Raw genomic sequence first — 14,763 nt, forward strand, 5'->3', positions numbered from 1 at the left:
ATTATTGTGACAAACGTTAACTCCATCCCCCACCCACAGCCGGGTCTTGGTAGGAAGAGGGTGAAATGATGGACTAGGAGAGATTTGGGATCCTTGGACAGATCTTGCCTTTTCCAGCAAGGCTGGGTTACATGCCCTCTCTCTCTCGGCTCCTCGAATTCCCCCTTGGCTTGCTCCTGTCCTGAGATGAAGTAAAATGGGTGATTCTAAGCATGGGCCTTGAGTCTGGCAAACCCATCTCTTTCTTCCTAGCTGTGGGCCCCTGGCCCTCACCTCCCACTTCTCAGTTTCTTCACCTGGAAAATGAAGATGACTAAGGAACCTGGGCCTTGGAAGGTTCTGGGAATTTCGTGGAGTCAGCTATGCCCAGGGCTGGCACAAAGGTGGGGCTCCAGAAGAGATGCTAGCTATGAATAACATGCCCGTCACTGCCTTCTGTTGTAACTGGCTGTGAAACGTCCGTCTCCTGCCAGACTAGGCTTCTAAGGTAGGGATGGGATTGGTCATCATTGTGTCCGCAGCATACTGTGCAAGGCTAGACATGGAGTGGGAAGGAATGAATGAATGAACAGCAGGAGGGAGGGCAGAGGAAGGGAGAGACAAAGAGAAAAACCACAAATCTCTTTCTTTTTTTTTTTTCTTGAGACAGAGTCTCACTCTGTCTTGCCCAGGCTGGAGTGCAATTGTGCGATCTTGGCTCTCTGCAGCCTCCGCCTCCCAGGTTCAAGTGATTCTCCTGTCTCACCCTCCTGAGTAGCTGAGACTACAGACATGTGCCACCACACCCGGCTAATTTTTTAGTTTTAGTAGAGATGGGGTTTCACCATGTTGGCCAGGCTAGTCTCAAACTCGTGACCTCAGGTGATCCGCCCACCTTGGCCTCCCAAAGTGCTGGGATTACAGGCATGAGCCACCGTGCCCGGCTGAAAAACCACAAGTCTCCTGATGATGCTGGAAAGCCCAGCTACTCCAGCATCAAAGAGTGTTCAAAACGGGAGACAGAAGACCAGCTTGAAGCCCTTCACTCTGCAGAGATGGAGCCCAGAGAGGCCACGTGACTTCCCCAGGGGCACATAGCAGGGTGTGATGGGACAGCCTCCAGAAGAGAGTGCTTCCTTCAGCTCCCTTGCAGCCTGTCTCTAACTCCCAGCCATTGGGGCCTGCTCTACCTGCCCAGCCCTCTCCCCCCTCCTCCTTACCTGGGGCCAGTCCCAACACGGGGTGCCTCTTCCTGTCTGCAGACAACACCAACCCCCAAGCCAGGTGCTCTCTCAGGTGTCTCTTCCCTAAGTGGGCTGGGCTCCTCCGATGGAAAATATCCTGGGGGCTTCAGGCTGGAAGGAGTGAGATGACTCAGGGCCAGGTGGGAGAAGCTCAGGGAGAAGGAGGCTGGGGGCGCAGATGGAGGGAGTTCTTTGTAAATGAGTCAGAAAAACAAGCCTCTCTCCGGATAATACCAAGAATCTATTGGCCTGAACTCAACTATTCAGGACATGAATGTTAGTTTCCTGTAACTGAACTTGCAGCGCCGTAGCCTCACTAGCTAAGTTCTGATCCCACCTGCCATTCACCTTGCCTCTTAGAGCAACTGTGACACGTAGCCTCCTTCTGTGCCTTCCTCTGCCTGCCCCTCCTGGGAAGTCTCTGTCTGGTTCAGAGGTGGGAGAGGGGTCTCTCATCCCTGGTTCTTCCCCACCTGTTGTTTATATCCAAGCTTCTGATTTTTGAAGTTGATTATTCCCTCCTCGAGGTGATAAATGCAAACTACTTCTCGCCCTGATGGGGCGAAGGACAGGGTTATATAGGAAGGCTAAAGGAACAACTTTGCTTCATGTTTCAAGGATTCTTCAAGGAGAATTCCCTTCCTGATTGGGGTATGGGTTGCCCCAAAGCACATCCTGCAACAAGAACTGCAGTGTGTGGGGAGGTGAGAGGGTGAGGGAGTGAAGCCAGGAAGGGAAGCTTCGTTAGCAAGCAAGGTTCCACTATGCAGCTGGGGCACCTGAATCCAGGGCCTCATATGACAATGTCCCAATTCTTGGGGTTGAATTGAATGCCAGGAGCCCCTTTCTCCTTGACCTGTTCCTCAAAGGGCTTCATCTGCCTCTCTGTGCCTTCTCTCACCTGTGAGCAGGAATGAGTTTTAAACTCATGAGCGGCCGGGCACAGCAGCTCACACCTGTAATCCCAGCACTTTAGGAGGCCGAGGCGGGCCAATCACAAGGTCAGGAGATCAAAACCATCCTGGCTAACACGGTGAAACCCCGTCTCTCCTCTGGGAGCCAACATGGGACATGGCTGGGAGTTGTCTCACCCAAGGAGCGAAGGAGCTGGGGTATTTATCCTGCAGCCCCCGTAGGCTCTGCCATGGGCTGAGGGGTACTGCCCGGGGCATTAACTCCCTGGCACTTCATTGTGTTGGAAGCCGTGGAGTGGGCCCACATGAGGATGGTGAGAGCCCAGGAGGAATGGGTGGGCGCCAACAGCCTCTGCTACATTCCCATGTGTAATATGGGGGTACAGATATTCTCATTTGCATATGGGAGTAGTTCATACGCTCATGTATGCTAGCAGCATGACCTGCAAACACCAGTGCTACCCCGATCTTACAAATGAGGCAGTTGAGGCCTCGCCTACGTAAGTGCCTCACTGATGAAGGCAGAGAGGATCAGAGATCCAGGTCTTTGGCATATATGTCTAAGAGAACCTGCTCCGTGTGATCTCAGGCCCAGAGTCCAAATCCTCGCCTGCCTCCTCTCGGCTTTATTTTTCTGAGCTGTAGATTTCACTTCCTTTTAGCCTCAGTTTTTTCCTCCGCAAAGTGGGGACAGGATCGTCCCCCCTCACAAGGCTGATGCGAAGATACAAGATAATGCATGCACACGTGTTGTGGACCGGGCCTAGCACACTTCATGTGCCCCATAATCATTCCCCTCCCACCCTCTTCTCAGCCTCGTTCTGCCACCAAGTCCCTCTGGGCCAGTCCTCTGTTCAATTCAGTGAACATTTTCAGAGCCTCCGAATGTTCCATGGCTGTGGCTGCATGTGAGTCAGGCTGGCCACATCCAAGTCAGCAGTGAATCACCTGAGATGGGAGGTGGGGCAAGGCCCCATGGAGTTGTCCCGTGGGAAGGTCAGAGACAGCAGACAGAAGCAGGGATGACAGACACAGTCTGGAGGGCTGTAAGCTAGGGGTGGTGGGATCAGGTTTCTGAAATTTCCTCCACTGCCGTGTGGATGCAAGGCAGAAGCTGGCCCAGGAGGGTCACTTAGAAGGCCGCCTCTTAAAACAGAGGTGAGCAAAGATAACAGCTGACCTGGGGCAGGGGAATTAGGGGTGGGGGAAGGGGAGAGGAGATGCTGCCTGGGCTGGGGGCTGTCTTTGATGAGGCAGCCAGAGGAGCCAAGGATGGCCTCTGAATGGGAGGCTGGGGCTGAGTCCAGCCATCCCAGGACCTCCGGTGTGTGACTTCCAGACATACCAGTCTTTGCCATCCCAGCCCAGGCTGTCCCCACATCCAAAGCTCCCCCTGTGGGCCCCACCCCTGCTGCCCTTCAGAGCTGCGACCATGGCCCTCAGGCCTGTCCACCGCCCTCGGCAACATCATGGCTAACCTGGGCTACACACATTTCTTCCATCAGCAGACAATGCCCCTCCGGGGGAAGCTCTGAGACCCAGCACCTGTCGGGAAAAACTCAAAGGCCCAGGCGCTGAATCCAAGCCGGGTAAAAATACAAAGAGTGCTGGGAAGGAACTTTTTGAAAACACACCCACCCAGCCCCTGGGGTTGAATTCAATGCCAGGAGCCCCTTTCTCCTTGACCTGATCCTCAAAGGGCTTCATCTGCCTCTCTCTGTCCTCTCTCGCCTGTGGGCAGGGATGAGTTTTAAACTCACAAGCAGCCAGGCACGGTCTCTCATGCCTGTAATCCCAGCACTTTGGGAGGCCGAGGCGTGGATCACGAGGTCAGGAGATCGAGACCATCCTCGCTAACACAGTGAAACCCCATCTCTACTAAAAATACAAAAAAAAAAAATCAGCCAGGCATGGTGGCACACATCTGTAATCCCAGCTACTCGAAAGGCTGAGGCGGGAGAATCACTTGAACCCAGGAGGTGGAGGCTGCAGTGAGCCAAGATCACGCCACTGCAGTCCAGCCTGGGCAACAGAGTGAGACTCCGTCTCATTCAGATCAACAGGGGATGGATGGCGTGTCCCAAGTCGGAACGTGGCTCCAGCAAAGAAGAAGACAACACTTGAGAGGTGGCTTCAAGATACACAACACAATGGCAGCATTCAAAGCAACAGTCACTGTTTTTTTGGTGTTGGGCCATTTTGGTTTGGTTTGGTTTGGTTTGGTTTGGATGGGAATTTTTTTTTTTTTTTTTTGCAGCTATATCAGGGGTCCAGAAAGGAAAGCAATGGGGATTCCTCTACTTGGGGAACTCTGCCTAGAGGGTGGGTAGATTTTCCGGGGATAGGATGGTCCCAGCCCCTGCCAGATGCCAAGTTGAAGACAAGGGCAGTGCTCGGAGGCCAGGTGTCTCACTGACTGCGGAGGTCCTCCTGACCTGAGTCCAGGGCCTCATATGACTATGTCTGAGCACCTGTGACACACCTGGAGCGACACCCAGGAAGGCAGAGGGGAGGGCGATAACCTGGCATTGACTGCCAAGTGCATGGCACCATGGACCAGGAAGGGGGGGAGGGGGGGGGGGGAGAAGAAGGAGGAAGAAAACAGCAGGGAGGCAAACTGAGGCCCAAGGCCATAAGGTGACAGCCAGGAATTTAGGTTCCCTAATTCTCAGCCTTTTATCCTCATTGCTTCTTTAGACTTCGGGTGGAACATACAGAAAAAGATAACTGATGCTGCTGAAATAAAGTCAATAAAATTCTCTCTCTCTCTCTCCCTCCCCCCATCATTTAATGAGCACTTACTACATGTCAGGCACACTGACCCCCTCCACCTCTTTCAAGCCTCAGGATTATTGTGTGAAGCAGTGGTCACAGGCCCCCATTTCCAGGTGAGGAGCTGAGGCTGAGTGTGCTTCAGGCGCTTAACCAGAGGCCCACACAAAGCAGGTGGCCGAGCCATCCTTGCGGAGTCCCCCCGACTCCCTCCTTGCAGGAATTACTGAACTCCCCTGGCAGCAGTGGTACTGGAGCCCCTCTGCCCCCTAGGAGGCAGGCACAGGGGCTAGGCCCACAGAGAAATGGGGCCTGACTCCCCAGCCCCCTATCACCATCCTGACGTTTCTCTATCTCCTCCCTCTCTTCCTAACCTCCTTTCTCCTTTCTCGTTCAGCTTGTACTCTACTGGTCTTGGCTCTGCCAGGAGCCTCTTCCTAAGTTTTTATTTTTAAATAGCAGCTTTTTAAAAGCTTTTATTTTAAAAAAAAAGAAAAAGAAAAAGAAAAACAGCTTTACTGAGATATAATTCACATACCATTTAATTCGCCCATTTATAGCACACAATTCAATCATTTTTAGTCTATTCACAACATGAGCGAAACCGTCACCACAGTCAGGTTTAGAACACTTCCACCACCCCACAAAGAAACTCAGTTCCTCTCAGCTATCACCCCATCCTCCCACCACACCCCCAAGCCCTGAAAACCACAAATCTACCTTCTGTCTCTATGGATTGCACTGATCTGAATGTTTCATAGAAATGGAATCATATAGTACATGATGTTTTGTGTCTGGCCTCCTTCACTTAGAATAATGTCTTCAAGGTTCATCCATGTTGTGGCATGTGTCAGTGTGACATTCCTTCCTGAGGCTGAATAATACCCCATTGTATGGGTGGACCACACTTTGACTATTGGTTTATATTGATGAACATTTGGGTTACTTCCCACACTTTGGCTCTTATGAATAATGCTGCTGTGAACATTCCCGTACAAGTCTCTGTGTGGCCATGTGTTGTTCTCATTTCTCTTGAGTAGATACCTAGGAGTGGAATTGCCTGGTCACATGGTAACCGTATGTTTATTCCTTTGAGGATCTGCCCCACTGTTTTCCAAAGTGGCTGTACCTTTTTTATTCCCACTCTCCACTACTTTTCAAAAGTACCATATATTGAGCCAGGCACTCACGGGCATCATCTCTTTGAATCCTCACCACAATCTACCCACAGGATATCTAGGCATGACCATCACCTCATCTTCCAGATAAACTGAGGCTGAGAGACACAAGGCTGCCTGCCTGGGTCACTCGGCTGGTTAGTGTTCCAGGATCCCAATCAGCTGCCCTGCTTCCAACCACACCACTGGGGCCATCCATCCATCCCCAGTGGGGCTGCTGTTTGGGAGGCTGGGATGACCCACTGGGCCTGTGGCGACTCCTGCTCCAAGGAGACCCTCCCCCATGCCTGACAGGTGATCCTGGGAGGAATATTTACCCTGGGGCTCCGTCTGCCGAATGGGAAAGCCCTCGGGGGCTGTAACTGGAGAGGCCTGGTCCTGAGGCTCTGCTGAGGCTGGAGGAAAAGCACAAAGGGTCCTTTGTCCTGCCCATTGTTTGTACTCGCAGCCAGCCTTGCTGTGCCCCTCAGACCAGCACGGGGCACGCTGGGTCTGCAGAGCAGCTGGCCTGTCTCAGGTTCTCCGGGGGGCCCCCCGGGATGAACCAGAGGATTCACCGGGGCGGAGGCAGAGGGGATGTGGAAAATGTTGGGAGCTTAGTAGGCACTCAGCGTATGAGAAATCATCCCCTAGACTTTTTAAAGGAGTCTTTTGTCCTTGGTTGTAAAGTCACCAGGCACATGCATAAAAAGGATGAAACAGCCCCAAGGGTGTGTGTGCACTCCTCTGCCCACCCTGAGCCCAGCAGCCGTGTCCATGCCTGTGTGTCTTTCCGGAAAGTTTTTATGCTTATGTATGAAAATGAACACGTGTGTGTGTGTGCTTCTTTTTTACATATAAATGGTGACTTTCTTTTTTCCTTAAGATTTAAATAGATTTTACTGAGACAGGGGAGACCCCACCAAGCAGGGCCAATATATGTGGTCCCAGGAGGTCAACAAATGGTGACTTTCTGTATCCACTCCTGTCTTTCACTGCACAAAGCCCTCGGAAGATTATTCTATAGCAGTACGATGACAGCATCCTCCTTCTACGGACTGCATCATCTTCCGTCTCTGGATGTGCTATCTCTTACTCAGCTGGTCTACATCTCAGTTGTTCCCCATATTCTGCACACAAGTCTTTGCACATGTGTGTGAGTGTGTGCTGCTAGCACATTCTTACCAGTGGTATCACTGAGTCATGGGAGGTGTGTTCTTGTTTTTGCATGTGACAAACACAAGCAAATTGTCTTCCATGGGGGTGGCCTGGATTACCGGTCCCCAGCATGGCTCGGGAGTGCCTGTGTGCCTGTGATCTCACTAATAGGATAGCATCAGCTCCTTCATTTTTCTTTACTTTTTTTTTTTTTTTTGAGACAGAGTCTTGCTCTGTCACCGAGACTGGTTGCAGTGGCATGATCTCAGCTCACCTGCAGCCTCCGCCTCCCGGGTTCCAGCGATTCTTCAGCCTTACCCTTCCAAGTAGCAGCGACTAGAGGCAGGCACCACCACACAGGGCTAATTTTTGTATTTTTAGTAGAGATGGGCTTTTGCAATGTTGGCCAGCCTTGTCTGGAGCTCCTGACCTCAGGTGTTCTGTCTGCCTCAGCCTCCCAAAGTACTGGGATTACAGGCATGAGCCATCGCACCTGGCCTTTTACTTTTCGCTGAAGTGAAATATACATACAAAAAAGTGCGCCTGTCATCAGAGCCCAGCTCGCTGGATTTTCACAGTGTCCACGCCGCCATAAAACCAGCACTTGGATCAAGACGGGAAGGTCCCCAGTCCCTGAAGCCTGCTTGTCACTCCCCTCCCAACATAAACTTGATCTATTGTCAGTCTTTTTGTTCACTAAAATCCCCCTTTCCTTTCCAAACTCCCCTGTCTGCATAGACCATGTCAGTGCCACCCAAACCATACGCCAGGAAACTGAAAAACTAAAATGTTTTAATTTTTTTAAGGGGAAAATAAGTCAGTAAGAACAAGGGTCCCCAAACTATTCCCCATGGGCCAAATCCATTTTGCAGTCCTTTTACATGTGGCCCACATGCTAAAAATTATAGTCATTTTTTAAATGATTGGGAAAAAAATCAAAAGAAGAATAAATCAGGACACATAAACATTTTATCAAATTCAAATCTCAGTGTCCATAAATAACGTTTTCTTGGCACGCAGGCATGTTCTTCATTTGTGTATTATCTACGGCTGAGTTCTTGCTGCAACAGCAGAATCGAGAAGCTGCGAGAGAGACCCCGTGGCCTGCAAAGCTGAAAATATTTACTTCCTGGCCATTCACAGAAAATGTTTGCCAACCCATGACCTAAAGCATCATTTCTCAGAGGGTTGGGAAGGAACCTGGAAGCTGTCCCATTCAGGGGCGGGAGCTTCAACGGGACCCTGCGTCTTCTGCCTCCAAGGCCTGTGGTAGGGCTGTCGCAGGCTGCAGAGGAGCCCAGGAGGGAGATGCTACAGGTAAGGCAGGAGGAAGGAGAAGAGAGAACAGACTTGAACTAGACTTAGGGTCACACCAGCAGCTGTGAGCAGCTGATGAGTGTTCCAGTGCAAGGAGAGGAGGGTGCAAGAGCCAGGGATTATACACTGATTAGCCTCCATCACCGCAGAAATTATCTTGCCTGTGCATGGTGCCAGGGTCTGGAACATACATTTAACCAAGGCAAGGAGCGAAGTGAGAGGGAGCAATATTGTTGATTACAGGAGGTGATGGATGAGATGAGCGAAGAATCTGCATGGTCAGAATCTGTTTGGCACCAGAAGGGAAGTACCCAGGAAATTTGAGGATCACCTCGTCCAGTTGTCTGTGGAACTGAACTGTGAGTTGTCCGTGAGGGATGATTGGCAATGCCAATGTTTCCAGAGTTTCTATCATGAGGTCTCCTGGCTTGGAGATGGAGAAGGCACACACAGGTTTCGGATTCAAGCCTGCAGGACAATCCTGGCTGCACCACTCAGGAACCCTGGGTGAGTCTCTTTACCCCTCACAGCCTCAGTTTTCCCTTCCTGGAAATGGGACCACAATCCAAACCTTGTAGAACTGCTTCAAAGATGAAAGGAGACGTCGTGTGTGAGATGCGGGCCCATAGGAGCTACGGCCCAAATGGCAGCTCCCCATTGGGTCCCCAAAAAGTCTCCGCAGGTTGGCAGCCAAGAGAGCTACCATTTCTTTATTTGGAGAGATTCCACGCCCCGGAAAGGGTAATCCTGCAGGAAAGGAGGAGGGAGTCGTTCCAGAGTTTGGGAGATGTCGGCTTTGACTCTGAGTGATGCCACCTCAAACACTTACTGTCATACAGGAAGTTACTCAAACACAATCAATTAGACACCCATATTAGCATATTTGTCATTGTAATACAGCCACAGAGAGAAGATGCTGGAGACTGTTTATTGCTGCTCTGAGCTAATATTTATTAAAGTGATTAATATGTTTTTCAAATATCTGTGACAGGCGTGGCAGGAGTTATTTATCTCCTCCCTCGAGAGCCTGAAAGGGTGAGGGGTGGGAGTCACTGAGAGAGAGGTGGCAGGTAGGGGCCTTGGGGCCTCGGGGGACCGTGTCCTCCTCTGGGGCCCCTTTCCTGCTTGGGCCTCCTGCCTTCCATCTTCCCCTGTCTCCTCCACCTTCAACTTTCCCCTCTACTGACCGTTCCCATCGGCATTCTGAGACATCTCCCACCATGACAAATAGAGGCCTCCCAGGATGCCCTGTCCCCCTGCTCCTTCCTGGACTCCCTCATCCCCAGCCATTCTGCCATCTTCCTCCTTCCCTCCATAGCCAAACTCTTCAAAAGAATTCTTTTCCCTCCCTACCTCCTTTGCTCATCTTCCAGTCTCTGCTTTTTAAAAATCATTACAAAAAATTAAAAGTGGCCGGGCGCGGTGGCTCACACCTGTAATCCCAGTACTTTTGGAGGCTGAGGTGCAGGAGAATCACCTGAGGTCAGGAGTTTGAGACCAGCCTGGCCAACATGGTGAAACCCCGTCTCTACTAAAAATACAAAAATTAGCAGGGCATGGTAGCTGGTGCCTGTAATCCCAGCTACTCGGGAGGCTGAGGCAGGAGAATTGCTTGAACCTAGGAGGCGGAGGTTGCAGTGAGCCAAGATCATGCCATTGCACTCCAGCCTGGGTGACAAGGGCGAAACTCCATCTCAAAAAAAAAAAAAAAAATTTAAAGCAGCATCCAGGATGCTCTAGAACAGCAACACCCAAAAAAACTTTCTGCAGTCATGGAAACATTCTATGTCTGCGTTGTCCAATACAGAAACTGCCAGCTGCATGTGGCTTTTGAGCTCTTGAAATGTGGCTAGTACAACTGAGGAATCAGATTTTTTTTTTTTTTTTTTTTTGAGATGGAGTCTCACTCTGTTGCCCAGGCTGGAGTGCAGTGGCGCGATCTCAGCTCACGGCAAGCTCCACCTCCCGGGTTCAGGCAATTCTCCTGCCTCAGCTTCCCGAGTAGCTGGGACTACAGGAGCCTGCCACCACGCCCGGCTAATTTTTTTTGTATTTTTAGTAGAGACAGGATTTCACCATGTTAGCCAGGATGGTCTCGATCTCCTGACCTCGTGATCCACCCAGCTCAGCCTCCTTTTTTTTTTTTTTTTTTTTTTTTTTGAGACCCAGCCTTGCTCTGTCATCCAGGTTGGAGTGCAGTGATACAATCAGGACTCACTGCAGCCTTGACCTCCTGGGCTCAGGTGATCCTCCCACCTCACCCTCCCAAGTAGGTGGAACCACAGGCATATGCACCACACCTGGCTAATTTTTGTATTTTTGTAGAGATGGGGTTTCACCATGTTGTCCAGGCTGGAGAACCAGATTTGTAATGTTATTTAATTTTAATGAATTTATATCTAGATTTAAGTAGCCATGTATGGCTCTAAAGGATTATACAGTGGGTCCCTGAATCCCCAACCCTACAAGTGTAGATAATTCAAATATCTACACTTTGTCATATAGGTTTCAGGATTTTTAAAGTAACAAAACCTTACAAACCTGTTTCCCTTTTTTCTCTGCTGATGTAATTACTATCTTAAAATTGGTCTTTATCTTTTCCACTCATGTTTGTATACTGTTACTATGTATGAATGTGTCCACAAGCAATATATAGTATTATTTTTCACATTTTAGTAACTTACGTACATGGTAACCTACTTTATGCATCATTTTGCAATTTTTTTTTTTTTTGGCTAAGCTTTGTTTTCCCAATTAACACAGAACTAGCTCATTTTCACCATTGTATAATATTCTACTATAAGAGCATGCTTCAATGTATCTCTCCTCCTTCTATTGGGGAACTTGTGTTACTTAATGCTGCAGTGAACATCTTTGAACATGTCACTTAGAGCAATGGGTTAACATTTCTAAAACCTATTCACCAAGAAATAGAATTGCTGGGTCAGTCTGCATAGCTTTAACTTTACTAGCTGCCCCAAGATGGCTCTACAACATGGCTGTGCCTCCAACCAATGCCAGAGAAGAGGCCCTGCTTCCCCACAGGCTCATTGATGCTCAGTATTCTCAAGTTTTAAATTTCTGTCAAACAGATGGGTAGGATGGTGTGGTTGTTTTCATTTGTGTTTCCTGTTTATCAGTGAATTTAAACATCTTTCATAATTATTGGCCATGTGAATTTTCTCTTTTGAGAACTGTGTGGTCAGCTTATTTCCTATTTGCCTATTCGGAAGTTAGTGTCATTGATTTGTCAGAGCTCTTTACGTATTATGGATTCAATCCTCTTTCAGTTATATGTGTTCAGGTATCTTTTTTGAGTCTTGCCTTCTCTTTTAACTTATTCATGATGAGTTACTTTGAAAATAAGGTTTTAATTTTAAGGTAGTCAAATGTGTCAATATTTTTCTTTAATTTTTTTTTTGTACTATGAATAAGGAAACTTCTCTTACCCCAGGGTTATAAAGACATCCTATATTTCCATATAGAACTTTTCAAGTTTTCCTTTTTGTATTTAGATCTTTAATGAATCTTGAGACTATTTGTTTGTGTGTATGTGTGCTGTACGAATTTGGAATCTAACATAATATTGTTTATATAATATAAGGCAAGACTAGAAAAAGGTATTGTTTATGTAATATAAGGCAAGACGAGAAAAAGCTATCTGAACACATAAAACTGAGACAGGATTGAATCCATAATATGTAAAGAGCTCTGGCAAATCAGTAAGACACTAACTTCCCAGTAGGCAAATAAGCAATGAGCATAACCAGACAGACAGCTCCTGAAAGAGAAAATCCAAATGGCCAGTAATCATTAGTTGTCTATGCTGATGGCAAATTATCGTAATTGGTGGATTAAAACAACACACACACGTTTATTATCCCAGTTTCTGTGGGTCAGGAGCCTGGCATAGCTTAGCTGGAGCCTTGCTTAGGGTGTCACAATGCAACGATCAAGGTGTTGGCTGGAGCTGGGTTCTCATCAGAGGCTTGACTAGGGAAGGATCCTCTTTCAAGCTCCTCAGCTTGTTCACAGAGTTCATTGCCTTGCAGCTGTATGATCCATGAAAGTTTGTTTCTTTAAAACTAGTAATGAGAAAATAAAGATCAACAGAAAAAAAACAGACTATAATAATGTAACATAATCAATGGAGTGACAGCCGTTCCCTTTGCCATGTTTTATTGGATAGAAGCAGGTCACAGGTCCCGCCTACACTCGAGGGGAGGGGATCATACAAGGGCATGAATACCAGGAGACAGGAATCATGGTGGCCACCTCGAAGACTGCCTGCCACAGTGTGCGTACTGATCATCATCTTCCAGCATTCTTTTTAGATGGTCCACCCCTTCCTCACCAAATGGCAATGCATCCTCCACCACGTATGAAGTTTCCATAGGCACAGAGGTCTGTTCTGGCCTCCTTTGTTATTGCTGTCATTCCAGTGGTCTTCCTGCCCCTACCGCCCTCTAAATATGCTCCAGTTTGGGGTCATCAATGCCCACCATATTGCTGAATTCCATTAAGTCTTTTCAGTCTCATCCTACCAGACTCTCAGGGGTATCCGGCCATGGACATCTATCTCCTTCCCTATTCAATCATTCTCCCCAGACTTGAGGCTCCTCATCCAGGGTCTCCTATGCCAGGTGCCCCTCCTGCCTGATGTGAGGGTCCCCCAGGTTCACTGCCTGGGTGATCTCATCTGCTCCTGGGACCAAATCCCACCTTCGGGCTGAGGATGCTCAATGACCACCCCAGGCTGGAGCCTCCTGGAGCTCCAGGAATGTGCAGCCGATGGCTCGTCAGACTCCACCTGGAAGACCTCTGCTCACATCTGACTCAATGTGCCCACACCGATTTCCTAATTCCACTCTCCCCTCTAGAAGACCCCCTTCCCCGTCATCATTTCTGCCTCCATGGATGGATGGAATGGATGTTGAAATCTATGGTGGGCTGGACTGCCTCTTCTGTCTTCACTGCCACCCTGCCCAAGCCACCATCACCTCTCATCTAGGTGTCTCCAGTAGCTTTCCAACTTCCACTCCTGCCCCCTGCAGTCAATTCTCCACATGGCGGTCAGAGTAATATTTGTAAAAACATAAATCATTTCACATCATCCCCCTACTTAAAATCCTTTCTGTGGCTTCCCACTGCTTTTGGAATAGGATCCAGATTCCTCAATGTGCTCTCAGTCACAGGGGGCCACCTCCTCTGCAACTCCATCCATCACCACCATCCCCCAACGCGCGCCTCCCCCCTCGCTGGACCCCGGAGATTATCTGATTATTTCTCTAAGTGGGAGACTTTGGGGTGGTCCAAGTGGTCTGGGGGGAAAGGTGCCAAATTTCCCCTCTGAGTGGCAGGGCCTGGGCAGAGCCACGAGCCCCAAGGAGGTCAGGTTAAACGGCACTGTTTACTTTAGCCCTCTCCAAAGTGTGTTTTGGTGGTGAGAGAGAGTTATGAATAAGCTCTTAATTCCAGCAAGGGCGTGGGTCAGCTCTCCGACCGCGGCGTTTATTGACACACGCGTCTGCTCCCTTGCCCAGCGCCCCGAGCCTGAGGGGCCCGTCTATGTGCAGGGGCTGGCGGCCCCGGCTCACCTGGGCGGGGGCCGGGCCTACCTGCAGCCTCTCTCCAAATGCACCACAGCATCAGTTTTTCCATTGGTGCTGGTGGGGGCCAGGGAGGGTGGGAGGGGGTGCATCTGGGAAAACTGTCATGAGCAGGGAGGGCCCCAGACCCCACCCCTGGCTTGGGGGGGTGCCCAGAAGCCAGATGCCACCCAAGGAATGAGGTGGGTGGGAGGTCTGTGGGGCTGTTTGGAGTTCTGTCACCTGGTTAGGCTGTTTGTTTGTGTTTTTCCTGGGCTGATGGCATCCTTGGGGCCTGAGTTGGGAGCAAGCTCATGAGCTCACTTGCTATGTGGCTTGAGACCAGTTGGGTTCCCCTGCTGGGTGGGCCTCAGTTTCCCCACCTGCATTACAGCCATTCTATTCTACAGGCAGAGGTGAAAGCACAGCAGTCTGTGTCCTCATACAGGATCATGGTTTTTGGAAGAAGGATATTTGAGAACACGTTCTCAAATGGAAATCACAAGTTCAGAGAGGTCCGTTTATATACATCTGCCCAGGAGCCACCCTGATGGAAGCCAGGAGCCAGGACAAGAAGGTCCAGATAAATATACAGGCCAAGAGCCACACGGTGACGCTGCTGTGAGGCTGCCAG

Source organism: Nomascus leucogenys, chromosome 7b (assembly GCF_006542625.1).
Source record: "Nomascus leucogenys isolate Asia chromosome 7b, Asia_NLE_v1, whole genome shotgun sequence".
Taxonomy (NCBI): domain Eukaryota; kingdom Metazoa; phylum Chordata; class Mammalia; order Primates; family Hylobatidae; genus Nomascus; species Nomascus leucogenys.